Source organism: Erinaceus europaeus, chromosome 6 (assembly GCF_950295315.1).
Source record: "Erinaceus europaeus chromosome 6, mEriEur2.1, whole genome shotgun sequence".
NCBI classification, from domain to species: domain Eukaryota; kingdom Metazoa; phylum Chordata; class Mammalia; order Eulipotyphla; family Erinaceidae; genus Erinaceus; species Erinaceus europaeus.
Window position 1 is genome coordinate 23449364 of NC_080167.1, and position 16833 is coordinate 23466196.

At 41.1% G+C, this 16833-nt stretch overlaps 1 protein-coding gene across 5 annotated transcripts in view; it reads right to left on the minus strand.

Moving 5' to 3' along the window:
- CHRM3 (cholinergic receptor muscarinic 3) overlaps positions 1 to 16833 on the minus strand; it is a 549914-nt gene that overhangs the window by 90153 nt on the left and 442928 nt on the right. The window lies entirely within an intron of this gene.

Sequence of the window (16833 nt, forward strand, 5' to 3'; positions counted from 1 at the left end):
GCTTGGCCCTCATGATATTAAAGGAAGCTTAGGTGCTATGATCTCTTTCACTTGCTCTCTATCTTCTCTCTAAAAACAACCAAACAAACAAATATCTCATGAACTTACTTATTTCCTGTTTGTAAAGGTTAGCTTGCAATGGCTAACTGGCAACTTGTCAAGATGTTACTAAAAGTAAGAAATATGTCTTTTCAACTACTGCTTCCACTACTACACTGACTCACATAGTCTCTGATGATAGGTTTTACAGAAGAGTGTAAACTGAAGTCTTTTTGGATCAATGTATTTCTAGGAAATGAAAATACTTTGGGTAATTGTGTGGAAGGTTTATAATCAGTGCTTCACCAAGTTTTTTTTCTTTTCCTTCACAATTCATTTTGGGTTATGGGAAGGAGGAGGGATGGCAGTCTTCTCACACTTGATTAATCAGCTCTATATAAACATGGCAAAGACAATCACTAGGCATTCTCTAATATAACAAAAACAAGAGAGAGAGACAGAGAGAGAGAGAGATTCCTACGATACTCCTTTAGATATGATATGACATATCACCACACGTAAGAAAGACCACCTGTATGAAAGGGAATTCACACAGTATGTAATTAAGGCTGCATGAGGTTGTCTTTTTACCCAGAGTATGATTGCAGGGCAAGTCCAATTTGTCTTTCTTTGCTCAAATGCCCAACATAAATCTCTACCTCTTCTAGTACAGATAAATCCAGCCTGAAAAATAACCTAGCATTTTACTGAGTGATGTCAAGGTTGTACCAATTTACTTCTCTTGAAGGTCACATGCAGGAGGGGGGCGTTGGTGAAGCAAAAAAAAAAAAAAAAAGAGAGAGAACTGCAATTCCCTTCTGCCCTTCTGATTTCAGCTCTGACTTGTCAGGGATGTTTGCATGCATATGAACTGTCTGAAAGATTCTAACACTTGAGAGGAATCTCTTTGCAACTGGACCTGGAGTTATCCAGATCTGTAGCTGGTATCTGGGTATCTCAAAATATCAAAGGATGGACAGTGACTGACAAATATTTACGCAGTTTTATTTATGAAAATGTGCATTTTTGAACACAGCATGCAAACAAAAGGAAAGAAAGTACAAATGAGATAATCACTCAGGAAGCAGCAACCGAGTAACACCTACTTTTATGATTTTAATGTGTGTTAACATTTTGGGATATGTGTTAAGCAAGCACGCAAACAACAAAAGCCAAACAAACACAAAACTCATTGAATATATTTCCAACTGCCTTCCAGTTAACCTGCTTCTCTTACATGTGCTTAAAGATATAAATTAGATTTTTTATTTGGTGAAACCGATGCGTTAAAATACAACAGAACATGCAAAGATCAAAGAATAGGTGAGAAAAGCCAGAAAACATTTCACTTAAATATTTAAAGGCAACACGTGATTAAGAAGCCAAAGAAAAACTATCTGACCTGAAGAATGTTATTTAAATCCCAGGCTCATTCATGCTAAACAGAGATAACATTTTCCATTCACTTTTCCAAGGTTTTTCTTCTCCTAGAAGTAACCCCGCCCCCTACTTTTCCCTTTAGTATTCCTATTTATGGGCTTAATGCCCACAATTGAGAAAGATAAGTTTAGAAGGTGTTTATTGCCAAAATGATGATATTTAAATGGCAGGTCAATTTTTAAACAAGGGGATTTTTTTTTAGGTCATGCCAACCTATAAACATTATTCTTGCCATATAAAACTATAAACTAAAACCCACTAATAAAAAGGCCAGAAGAATAATGATATATAATGATGTATTAAGGTGTTTGAGCTACTTTTCTTCCTCTGAAGGAATAAAGAGGAGCTGATTTTTTTTTTTTTAACAATTAAAATCCTAAATGATCGTCTACCCCTTCTGCTTTATTTTCTTACAGCTCTATTCTGTTAGTGATAGAGGTCTGTCTCAAAAATATACTTGTCAAATTCTTACAGTTTTCTAGACACAATAACCCAAATACCAATCTCAAACACAGAAATTGTGCTACTGGGAATTTCCATCATCATCATCATCATCATTAAAACTCACAGGGAACCACAAACATTTGGAATATTCTATGATCAGGGAATAGCCTATGAAGCAATGACAGGTGCTAGTCTGGAAATAGATTATTTTCAGTCTCTGTAAATTACTTTCACGATGTCTTGAAAGATAATGGACATACATATAACATTGTTACATGCTTGTTTTTTCTACTTTTTCTCTTAGCCTGTCCCCCTCTTCCCCAACCCTCCCCCCCAACCGCCTACCTTGCACCAGAGTAGCACAAAGAAAGTTTAAATGTATCTATCTATCTATTAGGAGGGAAAATAGCATGTAGGTATGCATTTGCTTTCTCTGACAAATTCATTTCTAAAAGTGGACATGGAAATGGTTCATTTCCCAGAGGAAGCCTGTATGGCCTGTCTATGCACTCCAGGCCACGTGACTTTAGTGCTACAGGCCATCACTCTGCAGGCCTAATGTTTCTGGTCTACTAATTCACTTACTGCTCTCAGCCTAATTCCTGCAGTCAATCCTATTCTCTTGCTAAACATGCCCATCTGCTCCCATGGACTATGCAATCATAATCTCTGCACTGCTGCAGAAGGGTGTGTGTGTCTCCACCCCTAACTGCAGGGTCCTGTTTAATACCTGTACATAGTATTAAACAGGACCCCCCTCCTTCATATGAATGAGGTTAAAGCAATTCTAGGCAATCAGGAGCCTCAATCGCAAGCTTTTCACTTTTCTCCTCCATTAGATGGTTTCTCAAAGTTAAGTCTGGGCTACCACTATTTTGGAGGTTGGCAGCTGAGGGTTCATTATAGCATTTAAGAATCTCTCTCAGGGATTTGCAGACCAGATAGGGCCAGGGCTTTATGTGGAGCTATGTCAATGGTCTCTGAGCTTGCTAGGTTCTTCAGCAACCTTGGGAATCAAAAGCTTTCAAAACATAGAACCACGTATAGAAAGCATTTTTTTTTTTGTTTTTGTTTTAAATGTGGTACTGAAATACTGATCATTAAGATGCTGGAAAGAAACAGAGTGGAAGGAAACCTCTTTAGAATTAACCAATAAGGGAAAGAAAGTGCTTTGAATTTAGCATAGTTAACAATAATAAAAATGATGATGCTAATTATAATATCCTTGAAGAATATTTTATACTTTGCGAAGCAATTTAAAGTGTCCTACTCCATTTAGTTCTTGCAATAGCATGATGGGATATATGGCATCAGACTTCCCCTTATTAAAAAAAAATGTAATGGAGACATAACCAGATTTTTGAAGTGATAAAAATGACAGAGCTGGAATTCAAACCCAGGCGCTTTTTTCATTTATGCTTATCTGTATCTTTTTTTTTTTTTAGAAAAAAGTTTATTGCAAATACGTTCAAGGAACAGTGATTGCTTTTCTTTTAATTATCTTAAGGTATATAAACATACTCTGCTTTTGAAGGATCTGCTTGTTTTTTTTGGGGGGGAGATTGTTGTGATGGGCAAGGCAATTAGTGTATTATCAATATTTAAAATTTTATTTATAGAAAGGAAACACTGAAGAAACTTCCTCCCATCCCTCACACTATTTACTCATTCAATGATGGTTGTGGTATTTTTCTGAGAGATAGTGTGGCTGAAAGGCAAGAGTCACAGGATGGTTCATACTTGACACCAGTTGGATTGTGTAACAAGAATTTAATTTTTCTTTTTTTTTCTTTTCTTTCTTTCTTTCTTTTTTTTTCTTTTTCTTTTTTTTTTTTTTTTTTTTACCAGAGCACAGCTCAGCTCTGGTTTATGGTGGTGCAGGAGATTGAACCTGGGACTTTGGAGCCTCAGGCATGAGAATCTCTTTGTATAACCATTATGTAACTACCCTTGCCCCATATATTTTGGTTTTAAAAATATTTACAGTTCTCTCCAAAGCAGGAAGAGATATTCTTCACTTTTATTGCAAGAGGACAACCAAGACTCATATGAACTATTTCTTGCATGACTCTAATAAGTTTCTGATTTCTTATGTCTCCATGACCTCAGATTTCTAGGGAGCTCAACTGGGTTTAGGCTTTATTTATTTACTAATTTATTTTAATTGCCACCAGGGTTACCACTGGGGCTCAATCCCTGCACAATGAATCAGCTGCTCCTGGTGGAACATTCCCTCCCCTCCTTTTTCTTTATTTGATAGGACAGAGATAAATTGAGAGGGGAAGGGGATATAGAGAGGGAGAGAGACAGAGACACCTATAGCACTTGCTTCATCACTTGTGAAGGTTCCCTCCTGCAGGTGGGGACCAGGGGCTTGAACCTGGGTCCTTGGGCATGGTAACATGTGGGCTCATCAGGGTGCCACCACCTGACCCCTGGTGTATAGGCTTTAAATACAGAGAAGTCAGTTCACACTTTCTCCTCTCCCAGCTACTTCTCTGCTCTCTCCTTATCCCTCCCAGCCCTCCCCCAAGTCTACCCATAGTACCTAAATTTATGAGTTTCCAAACACAAATATTCAGTAACTAATTACTAAACAGGTTTGCAGCAAACAAAATGTATCTACTTCAATAGTGGCCCTGGATGGAAGGATGTGAATATTTGCTTAATTTTATGTGAGGCCTGTGAATTAGTTATAGCTCATTATTAAGCAAGCCACATTATTTTATGCACACCAGGAGTCAGATAAACTGCACTGGATCAGCCTCTCTGCTAGCAAATTGCTCTACGACTCTCACTGAACCTCATCAATTACATTGGCATGATACCATTCTCCAGTTTTCAGGAATTAAACCAGATGCTAACTGTAAAACGGGTAAAGTGTATGTCCTGAGACACAGAAGTTACAACATATAATTATTATTCTCATCAGTCTGACTTATGTTAGGCCTAGAAGGGAAGTGGTCTGTTAAGGAAATGAGCAGAAGATGAATTCGGAATAGTGGAGGCATATGAGGTAGAAATGAGTTAGTGATTTTTAGGAAGAACGAGAAAAGATTAAGTAGAAATATTAATACAAGGATATGATAAAAAACATTTTAGAGAGAAGAAAGGAGTTGGTACAAATCACAACTAGGCAGAGAAAAATTAAAAGGGAAACAGATGAGGACAAGGATCACTAGCAGAGGCACAGGAAGATCTGAAGAATGACAGCTCCAGTCAGGAGGAAGGGACTGTGTTTATTAGCTCCAGCTAGTTTGGGGGATGCACTTGTACATACTCTGTGGACCATATGATGGGGCAGGAAAGATGCTGTAAAGTTCAGTGGCCATCAGCTTGTTACTCATAGAAACACAGCTGCAAAAACCAACTCTTTTCAAAACAGAAGGCAGGGCTGGACTGGTTGAGCGCACTTGTGAAGATGCTCAAGGATGGGAGTTGGGCGGTTAAGCGCACGTGGCGCACTGGTGTAAGGATCCCGGTTCCAGCCCCCCCCCCCCCCCCCCCCCGGCTCCTCACCTGCAGGGGAGTCGCTTCACAGGCGATGAAGCAGGTCTGCAGGTGTCTATCTTTGTCTCCCCCTCTCTGCCTTCCCCTCCTCTCTCCATCTCTCTCTGTCCAATCCAACAACGATGACAACAATAGCTACAACAACAATAAAAACAACAAGGGCAATAAAAAGGAAATAAATACATAAATAAATATTAAAAAAAAAAAGATGCTCAAGGACTTGGAATCAACTCCCTTTCCTCCTCCTGCAGGGGTGGGGTGGAAGCTTCGTGAGCGGTGAAGCAGTGTTGCAGGTAGCTCTCTTTCTCCCCCTCCCCTGTCGGTTTTTCTCTGTCTCTAGGCACTAAAAGATGATTAAAATTGTTTTTAAAACGTCTTGAGTCAAAATAAAAACAAAAGGCAGTTCTTTTCCAGATAAAGAGAAAAACTGCAACAGCAAAAATGTGGGAGGTGGGAAAGAGGAAAAGTAGGTACCACACAGCTCAAAGGCCCGTCGCTAAGAGTTTCCCAGGAGAAAATGTCAAGCAGCGAATGTAGTCTCTTTATCCCAGGAAGAGCAATGGACACACAGTGGTCCATTATGAACAGAGAAATAGAACGGATGATATGTGAGGGTGCGAGGGGATGAGTCAAGGGGAAATAAAAGTCAATTTCCCCTCATGGTAGTGACATCTCATTTTTCACTCCTGAGATTTATTTGGCTTCTACTCGGTAAGATGGTGCCTCCTTCCTGTGCCATCATCACCCTTGGAAATATCTCAAAAGACAAGTCGATTTTGTAGAAGCACCTTCTATGAATTTTCTCAGTAAAATCATAAACCTGTCATCACCAAGGAGAGATGAATGTTCCCTGAGAGGGGAATGCTATTTCTCTGTTACTACAGTGCTTACTGTTGCTCGAGGCTATAAATCCTCTGCTCACCATTTAAAAGGTAAATTGGTTTGCTTGAAAGGTTTGGCAAGGCTTAGAAGGGCAATGTATGATTGGTTTGGGACTACCTGGGTTACCAAGGCTACCTCTGTGGAAATTAAACTAGACAAGTGACATGGAGACTTCAGGATCTCCATAAAGATCTCAAGAAGACCATTCTGAAAGAGAGAGCTGGAGTCCTCTTTTTCTGCTTCAATTGATGAAAGATCTTCTGTTAGTCAAAGTGGTTCACGCTCGCTCTCAAGTATGCCTTTGCATCACTGAACATGTTCACCTACTTTATGCCTCTCAGATTTAATTTTAGTGGTTAAGGTGATACAATTTATGTGAAGGGAGAGGAAAGTTGATCTTCATGAAGTATTTATCCCTTTTTCTTATTTTAATTAAAAAAAATCTTTATTGGATAGAAATCAAGAGGAAGGGGAAAATAAAGAGGGAGAGAGACAGTGCAGCCCTGCTTCACCACTCATGAAGCTTTCCCCCTGCAGGTGGGGAACAAGGGTTCGAACCTGTGTCCTTGCACATTGTAATGTGTGTTCAACCAGGTAATTCAACCACCACCTTGTCCGTATTTACTTATTTTTCATTGCCATCAGGGTTATCACTGGGGCTCAGAGCCTGCAAGATGAATCCACTAACCCCAGGGACCAATTTTTTCCATCCTCTCCCCTCATCCTTCCTCCCATCTTTATTTGATAGGACAGACAGAAATTGAGAAGGAAGAGAGAGATGGAGAGGGAAAAGAGATAGAGAGATACCTGCAGTATTTCACTATTTGTGAAGCATCCCCTTTGCAGGTGGGGAGTGGGGGCTCAAACCCTGGTCCTTGCACATGATAATATGTGCACTTAACCAGGTATGCTACCAAACTCCAGCCACCAAGCTCCAATTTAATTTTTACTACATCTAACACGGAAATGACTACAACTTTGCTGATCAATAGCAGTGGGTAGTTAGACCAGTTCCTTTTTGAAATTCATAGCACTTTGTACAATTTCCCCTTGATAAAAATGGAGCTATTTTTTCCAGAACTCTTGCCGCCCATGGTGCTAGAGCATTCTGTTTGGGAAATGTGCATTTTATTTCAGAAAGGACTTGGAAAACCAGTGTGGGATTTTGAAGAGAGTGTGATGAAGGCTACGCTAGCCCTGGGCATCGGGGTTAGAGTGGGATATGTGCCTGGGAGTGAACTCAGCACCTTTCACAAGGGACAGGCATAAACTGGCTGAGTGGACTCTTGGGAGGGTTGCCTCTTCTTTACAAACTTACAAAGTAAGGTAAATGTTCTGTCAGGTGAGCTATCTCCTGGGCCCCACATTGAATTGTTTTAGTATTTATTTTTGTTGTGGTGGTGGTTTCTCCATTCCAGGCCAACTGTTTTTAGCTAGAGAGACTGAAGGAAAGACACCATAGCAATCAAACTTCCTGCTGTGGTGTGGGGGCTGGGCTCGAACCTGAATCCTGTACAAGAAACAGCCAATGCACTATCCAGGTGAATTATCTTGCCAGGCTTTTGTTTTAATTGATTATTTTTGGTGTCACCTAGGCCTCATGTACTCATGGTTTGATTTCTCTGGGCCATTTTATTTCTCCAGAGAGAGTGAGAGAAAGAGATACACAGGCAGAAGGAGAAACACACACACACACACACACACACACACACACACACACACACACGACTGAAACAATTTATGCTGATAGGGTGTAAAGACTCCTATGTGATCAGCTAGGGGTTCAAATATGGGTTACATTCATGGCAAGATAGGTGCCCTAACCAGTAAATTATCTATCCAGTCCTGCCCTGTGTTGTTGTTGTTGTTCTTCTTCTTTTTAAATTTTTTTAAAAGTTTTAATCAAAGAGACAAAAAGACCAGAGTATGTCTCGGCTCTGGCTTATGGTGTTTCTGGGAGCTCTGGCCCTCAGGAATGAAAGTCTTTTGCAGAACCATTATGCTATTTCACCAGCCCCTTGCCCTATGTTCTAAATGCATATATTCTGTCCACTTCCTCCACACAGATAGCAAGTAAGTGACAAGAGAAATATATACCTAAATTTACCCGCAGCATTTGTTCAAAGGGAAGTGCTATATGAGCTTGTTATGCAATTCTTTTGTTATAATAATAATCAAAAGATACTGCCATACTGGATACTTGTCCTAGACCAAAAGCAGCAAGAAGGTGAATTACTCTTTCCACCTGGCTCATTTAGAATATACAGTTTCTTACCTTCCTGCCCCATGAATGAAAGTGTCTAAAAAAAGTATCTTCATATTTTTAGGTGAGTAACTTAACATGTTCTTCTTAGGGATAGTTTAAAACACACTGAGTAGAACATGACAAGATTGAGTGTGAATCATAGATTGTATATAGTATAAGGCATGGATTTTAGACTTCACTAGAGACCCTACAGCACCCCCCACCCCCTTGTGGAGCAACTTTCCTGCGTTTCCCAATCAAATCTCAAATTAAGAAGAGATGACATTATCTGCCTCTTATGGGCCAAGTCCTAAGACAATCAGCTTCGTACTATTTTAGTTCTACTTTTAGCCAACAGAGGGCACTGTGAGGCTGTTAGGTGAAATGTCAATGTACAAATCACAGGCGTAGGAAGGTGCTCTGAACTGCCTTAGCACGTGGAGACTTTAGTGCCTGTTATATTTCTTGCCTAATGAGCTCTGTTAAATTTTTACATATTCTCAGCCGTCAGTGTGAAATAATTTGTAAAGTGATGATATCGTGTGGTACAGAATAAGAATTTTTCCTTAGTATATGCTTAACGATTATTAGCTAAGCTTTAAGGACCAAGACAACAAACATCAGAGTTTCTGTTCTACCTGGTGGTATGCCACATGGTTTTATTCAAACTCAGACCCTTCTGAAGTTTCACATAATAGGCAAAATCTAGAGTTTCTCACTTTTGTAAATGTCAGAAATTCATAATGGGGAAGAGGGAAAATTAAGTCTATATTTTACAGGAGAGAGAAGGCAGTATAAGAGAATATGGCATGCCAGCGGGGCTGAAGCACCTCCAGCACATGCCCTTGTCCACTTGGAAGATCCCCAGGCAGCAGCCATGTTTGTCCTTGTGATGGGGTGAACTCAGAGAATTTCTGAATTCACAAACACGGAAGTAGTGGTGTCATCAACATGAAAAAAAAATATCCCAAAACATTGATATGGATAGATTCTAGAATGCTTAGTTGAAATGCATAGTAGATAATTCTTTGTCACACTCTAGGTGTTACCCTTAAAAAAAAATCCCACTTGTGTAAAGGATGAAACCCATTAACTGGCAGCTAGGAATGCAATTTATAAAGGCTCACTATAGACATCCTTTTCCCTTTCCCTCTGAGTGCAGCTTGGCAGGAAAAGTAGAAATACTTTCAGTGAGAAAGTACTGATTTCCTATGAGCCTAGAACCATGGCTCAATTACAGAACAGAACACCTAGTTAATCTGCTTACTGTTATGAAAGAGACAGGAAGTAGTAAAGATCCAGATTTCATATATGGTTCATTTCTATAATTTTCAAGGACACTCCTTGGAAACACCAAGAGCTGTCAAATGTGATAGCCTGCTTCATTTCAGTTGCTCCAAGGAGTCCTGTACATACCAAGAAGGCCTAGTTTTAGCCCTTTGCCGCTACCACTTTCAGAAGGTTCTGGAACACTGGTTAACAGGGAAGAGCTTTGGGGATGCAAGAAGACAGAGACAGAGACAGAGACAGAGACAGAGACAGAGACATACAGAGAGAGAGGGCACAAGCTCACTGCATAGGGCTTGTGACAGAGGAAAGTCTGGTGCTGTTCTCTCTCTCTCGTAAAATAAAGTCTACCTGGGTGCAGTCAAAGTGCACATAACATGAAACCCAGGCACCACAACTATCTATTGAGTATCTACCAGGAGCTGGGCACTGTGCTGCTGCTGACATGCTTCCTTCTCTTGGAACTTTTCTAACTGGGAATAGTGAAGCAATCTGCCATTTGATTCATTAGAAATATTAGAAACTTGTTAAGGTATTCTCCTTCTTTATAAAAATAGCTCCTAGGGTTATTGCCGGGGCTCAGCGCCTGATGAATTCACTGCTCCTAGTGGCTATTTTCTTCTTTCTTTTCTTTAATTTGATAGGACAAAGAGAACATGAGAGGGAGAGAGAAACCTGAAGTATCGCTTCACCACTCTTGAAGGACCCCTTCTTCAGGCCCCTTACTAAACTATTCTTTTTTTAGTTTTTTTTAAAAATATTAATTTTATTTATTTATTCCCTTTTGTTGCCCTTGTTGTTTTATTGTTGTTGTCTTTGTTGGATAGGACAGAGAGAAATGGAGAGAGGAGGGGAAGACAGAGAGGAGGAGAGAAAGATAGACACCTGCAGATCTGCTTCACCGCCTGTGAAGCGACTCCCCTGCAGGTGGGGAGCCAGGGGTTCGAACCGGGATCCTTACGCCGGTCCTTGTGCTTTGCGACACCTGCGCTTAACCCGCTGCACTACAGCCCGACTCCCCTAAACTATTCTTTAGAGATCGTTCACTCTCAAAAAGATTTGAAAATTAGGGTATTGGTGATGCTAACTTGGAAATCTTAGAACAATGACCATATCCTCTTTCCTTCTATTCTCTTTTCCACTTCCCTAGTTATCCTTGGTTCTCTGGTGTTCCAAATTGTTACTACTTCCCTGCACAAATAATTCATATTAAGAAAAATATTTTGTGTAAAGAAGAAAAGTCATTTCATTTAATATTAAACATTTATTTATTGACAGAGGTGGGCGGTGGTGCACGTGGTTAAGCCCACTTAGCACCATGCATAAGGACTGGGGTTCAAGTTCTTGCTCCCCACCTGTGGTGGGGGGCACTTTGTGAGCAATGAAGCAGGTCTGCAGGTGTTTATCTTTCTCTCTCCCTCTCTTTTCTATACAATAAAAGTTGGGGGGGGGGAGGAAAAAATGATCGCTGGGAGTGGAGGATTTGGTAGTGCTGGTACTGAGCCCCAGCAACAACCCTGGTGGCAATTAAAAAAAAGATTTATTGGGAGCCAGACAGTGGTGCAGTGGGTTAAGAGCACATGGCACAAAGCACACGGACTGGTATCAGGATCCCGGTTCGAGCCCCTGGCTCCCCACCTGCAGGGGGGTCGCTTCCCAGGCGGTGAAGCAGGTCTGTAGGTGTCTTATCTTTCTCTCCCCCTCTCTGTCTTCCCTTCCCCTCTCCATTTCTCTCTGTTCTATTCAACAACAATGATGAACATCAAGGGCAACAAAAAGGGAAAGAAATAAAAAAATGTATTGAGAGACAGATGAGAGGGAGAGTAAGAGAGGGAGAGGAAGAGAGGAAGAGAGGGAGAGAGGGAGAGGGGGAGAGGGAGAGGGAGAGAGAGAGGGAGAGAGAGAGAGGGAGAGAGAGAGACAGAGAGAGAGAGAGACAGAGAGAGAGACACAGAGAGAGAGAAGCCATCAGAGCATTGCTTAGCTTTGGCAAAGGCGGTGCTGGTGCTGGGGATGGAACCAGATGCTGTTGGGGTCTCAGACATGAAGAGATCTATGTTCTAACAGGATGAACTAGTCCCTGGGCCCCCACATTCACTGAAATAAACTGGCAATAAGCAGGTAAAGCATGCATAATAAGTTGTCTCTGTATTGCAGCCACCTGTTTCCAACATGCTCTCTTTTGATTCTGTCACTAGTAATTCAGGTGCTCATTGAAAATTTCAAGGGAATGAATGCTTTATCGTCTTTTATAAAGAGCTTATTTTCTTCCCAAGACAGGGCTGTGTCAAGCAGTTAAAGTCTGAGGTGGTGCAGAGTGACATTTCTGCCTAAGGACAACAGGATCTGCACTGTTATGAAAGACTGTCAAGGCAGAAAAGGCAAAAAGTCAATGGAAGTCCAATCTGTCTGCTCTTCAGGATGTCGGCAAGTAGAATTGTTTCACTGAATGTGTCACATGTGGCTGCAGGCATTCTGGAGTGGGGGTGGGGGGATAATAAGAGAACCAGTGGGCTATCTAGAGGTAGGGCTATGAGGAGATTCAACCCTACCCCCTGCCTTCAATTCTTTGTGTCCGGGCACAGAGAAGAACAGCCGTGAGCTCTAATCTGACCACTGAAAGCCGTAGCTTCCTCAGCCATGACACTACATCTGGATACCGTCTATTTCCTGCTTAGCTCCACGAACATATTAGCAGGCCCATCCTCTCCTTTGCAAAACCAAAAGCTTACTCTTAAGCCTATTCCATACATCCCACAAACCTTGCCGTCATTCCAATTCCACTAAGTCTACAATAAACGGTGAGGTAAGTTTCAAGTCTAGTGGCTTTCTTAAAGCTCTTCAGCCAGATTTTACTCCAATATTTAATGTTCTCTTCTTCCTGTGGAGCTTCACTATTCCACTTGTTTCAACCCACATGCTCTTCTTTTGTTGTTATTATTATTATTTTATTCACTGGATAGAGACAGCTAGAAGTTGAGAGGCAGGGGGAGGCAGCAAGGAAGAGAAATAGAGTGACAACTGCAGCACTGCTTCAACCCTCACAAAGCATTCCCCCTGCAAGTGGGGACTGGTGGTTTGAACCTGGGTCCTTGTGCATTGAACTTGTGTGCTCCATCAGGCGAGCTATCGCCCAGCCCCTCACATCTGCTTTTCTGTTCTGTGTTCCCTTTAATGTTTTAACCACCTTGTCAGTTGAAGACACATTCTGAGGTTTAGTTTTTGCCTTTCTAGATGCTCATCCAACCCAGCATTATCAAGAAGCCCTTCACAGAAAATAGCCACAGAATTTACACATCAAAATCTGAGGTCTTTAATGAAAATGAACTTTCAAAAGATCATATTCAATCTGTAGCTTAGATTTTGTGAAAACTCTGGTGGCCATCAGACCCAGGAGATAGAACTTTGATAGTTGATGTGAATGACATGCATGCATAGAATGGGAGACATATCCCTGAAAACTGCTAATTTTGTAAATCACGAAGAAGAATCAAGGCTTTCATTCCCAGAATGAAATAATCACTCTTCCATTGTCTGCCTGACATTTCTATGATTGACAACCTCCCCATTTATATGCAAGTAGTTGTGAACACTGCACATCATCCCAGGCTGAGCACTGGTCTCTGTGTCATCAAACTGGTAAGAATTTCTGAGCCAAACACCCTTTATTTCCCTACTGAGGCTGACTTTAGCAAAGTAGTACTCCCTGCTTTTTCCTTTTACATGTATTTATTTATTTCCAAAGTCATATTCCTCCTTAGTATTCATAAAACTCTCTCTTTCCCTAAGGTGGTATAGCACTAACCCTTTGATGTCTTGTAGATTTCTACCTTGTATCACCAATTCAGTTAATATTTACAGCATACCTACAGTGTAAGATAAACTGTCCTATGTGCTCAGAATAGAGGAGTCCACAACAAGAACGAAAAGTTTGGCATTAAGAAGGTTATGTTTGCAGCTGGGGGTAGCACATATGGTTGATCAAATATATTACCATGTGAAAGGATCTGGGTTTAAGCCCTCAGTCTACAGCTGCAGGGGGGAAGCTTCATGAGTGGTGAAGCAGTGTTGCAGGTGTTTCTCGTCTCTCTCCCGTTTTAACTCCCCTTCGTCTCTCAATTTCTGTTTTATCAAATAATAGAAAAAGAAAACAGTGGCCATGGGGAGCAGTGGATTTTGTCTTTAGTTATTATTATTTTTTTTTCTGCCTCCAGGGTTATTCTGTGGCTTGGCACAGGCACTATGAATCCACTGCTCCAGGAGGCCTATTTTTTTCCATTTTATTAGATAGGAAAGAAAGAAATTGAGACAGGAGGGGGAGATAAAGAGGGAGAAAGACAGATACCTGCAGATCTCCTTCATTGTTTGTGAAGTGTCTCTCTCTGGAGGTGAGGAGCCATGGGCTCAAACTTAGGTCCTTGTGTGGGCCCTTGTGCTTAGTACTATCTGTGCTTAACTAGGTATGCAACTGCCCAGCCCTGGGAGCAGTGGATTTGTAGTGCAGGCACCAAGCCACACTGATAACTCTGGTCACAATAAAAAAGAACACACACACACACACACACACACACACACACACACACACACACACACGTTCTGTCCATCCCTGAGATGATTTTTTTGTGTGTGGAACTGGGGCCTTATGCCTGCATAATTTTACTGCCCAGGCCACTTTATTTTTTATCGAATAGAAAGAGTGAGAGAGAGATACCACAGTACTAAAACTTCCTTCTTTGCCATAGCATTTCCTTTTTAAAAAGAAAACTATTATCTTGGGAGTCGGGTGGGAGCACAGCGGGTTAAGTGTACATGGTGCAAAGCGTTAGAAACCCAGTTCGAGCTCCTGGCTCCCCACCTGCAGGGGAGTCTCTTCACAGGAGGGGAAGCTGGTCTGCAGGTGTCTGTCTTTATCCTCCTCTCTCCATTTCTCTCTGTCCTATCCAACAATGATGACATCAATAACAACAACAATAATAACTACAACAATACAACAACAAGGGCAACAAAAGGGAATAAATATTTAAAAAAAAATTATCTTTATTTATTGGGTAGAAACAGTGAGAAATCGAGAGGGATGGAGGTGATAGGGAGAGAGACACCTGCAGCCCTGCTTCACCACTCGCAAAGCTTTTCCCCTGCAGGTGGGGACTGGGGCTGAAAACTCTGTCCTTGAGCATTGCAATGTTTGCTCAACCAGGTGCACTACCTCCCATCCTCTGCCATAGCACTTCCTTTGTGGAGCCCAGACTTAAAACTAAGCTGTGCACACATCAGTGCAAGCACTCAACATTGCAGGTAAAATTGGCCACACACACACACACACACACACACACACACACACACACACACACACACACTCTTTTAGGATATAGCCACAGGGTATCATGTGTTAGGATCTGGGTTCAAGGCCCTGCTCCCTACCTGTATGTGGTGAAACAGCTGAAATTCTCTCTCATTCTCTCTCCCCCACCCCCCATTGTTCTTTCTCCTCTCTTAATTTCTGTCTGCCATATCAGATACATGAAGTAAAAAAAAAAAACAACAACAACAATGGCCACTGGGAGCTGTGGAAGTGGATTCATCATGCTGGCAATGAATATACACAATAACCCTGGTGGCAATAACAACAAAATGACAGCGCCAACATCAGCAAGACCGAAAAAGAAATAAGCAGCCCCAAAGTTCTAGATCTGAGCAACTAGGAAAAAAAAAAGGCATATTAAAGGATAAAATAGGTTTAGGTACATGGGAATGTGTAATGTGGTTTTGTACTTTTTTAGAGTGTAGAAGGCATACAAGTAAAGAATCAGGGAGGGGAACTGCTACACAAACCCTCATTGCCTGATTCTTGGATGACCACACTATGAACAATTTGGAAAATGCCGCAGAACAAATGCAAATCCATTCCAGATAGTTAAGAAGGGATGTAGCCAGTCACAAATTGTTGCTACTTTTTTTTCTTTGCATCCTACATAGTAAAAAACAGTCCAACTTTCCACAAAGCACTTTCTACTATGTAACCAAATTATTCTTTCAATAGTCACTTTCATAAGGTGAAATCTTCCTCTAGTAGACAAATTCACTGAGTTTGTTCACAAACAATAGTAGATGACATACAAATTATTGTATGACATGGCAGATGCCAAGAGAAGACAACAGAAGCATATTAACAATCCAGAGAAAGTCTCTGAGATGCAGATCAGCCAAGTGCTCTGTCCACGGACAGCTGTCTGAACACACACTACTGTAAAGTGTAAAGCTAACTGTACCAGAGTGCACACAGGGTCTACGCAAATGAGTCCCAATTTCTACTAATTATATATGAAAAAAATGTTGTTACTGAAATTCTGCCTCTATGATAGGGCCTCATGGTGTGTGTCTATTTAGACCTCTCCACCCTTTGAAAACAATGCTATGATGACTCTTTCACTGATGACATACTGATAAAGGTGCTGTGCATCCCTGCTTTTTCTGTGTTCTGTAACTGCTTTCTTTCTCACTTCATCTCATTCTGCCTTCCCTTCTTTCTACCAGTCTATCAGAAAACATGAGAGTGCAGAGAAGATGGAAAACATTGAAATTTCAGAAGTTATTTATAGAACAGCCTTGGATGCTTTTCTAGAAAGCTGTGGTTCCACCCAGATGACTATTTGATATGTACATTATATATAGTATATTTGCTCAAGGTGGTGATCTTAACAAAAGTCTTCAAAAGTTATAACAGCAATAGGACCACCAACATTCTTCATTTCTTTGATGAACTTAAAAATATGCTATAACAGAAAGGGGAAATGCAAAGTATTACTTGGACTGGCTGGGTGTATTATATACCAAGGGAAAGGGTGCTGGGGAAGGAAGGAAGACAGGTAGGAGGATGTGGAGAGGAGGTTTTAGGTCCTGGTACCTGATGAGGAAGAAGTTGAGGGGGAAGTGTGCTTTGCTGACACTAGTCATGGTAAGATAAGAAATTGTATCTTTCTGCCAAC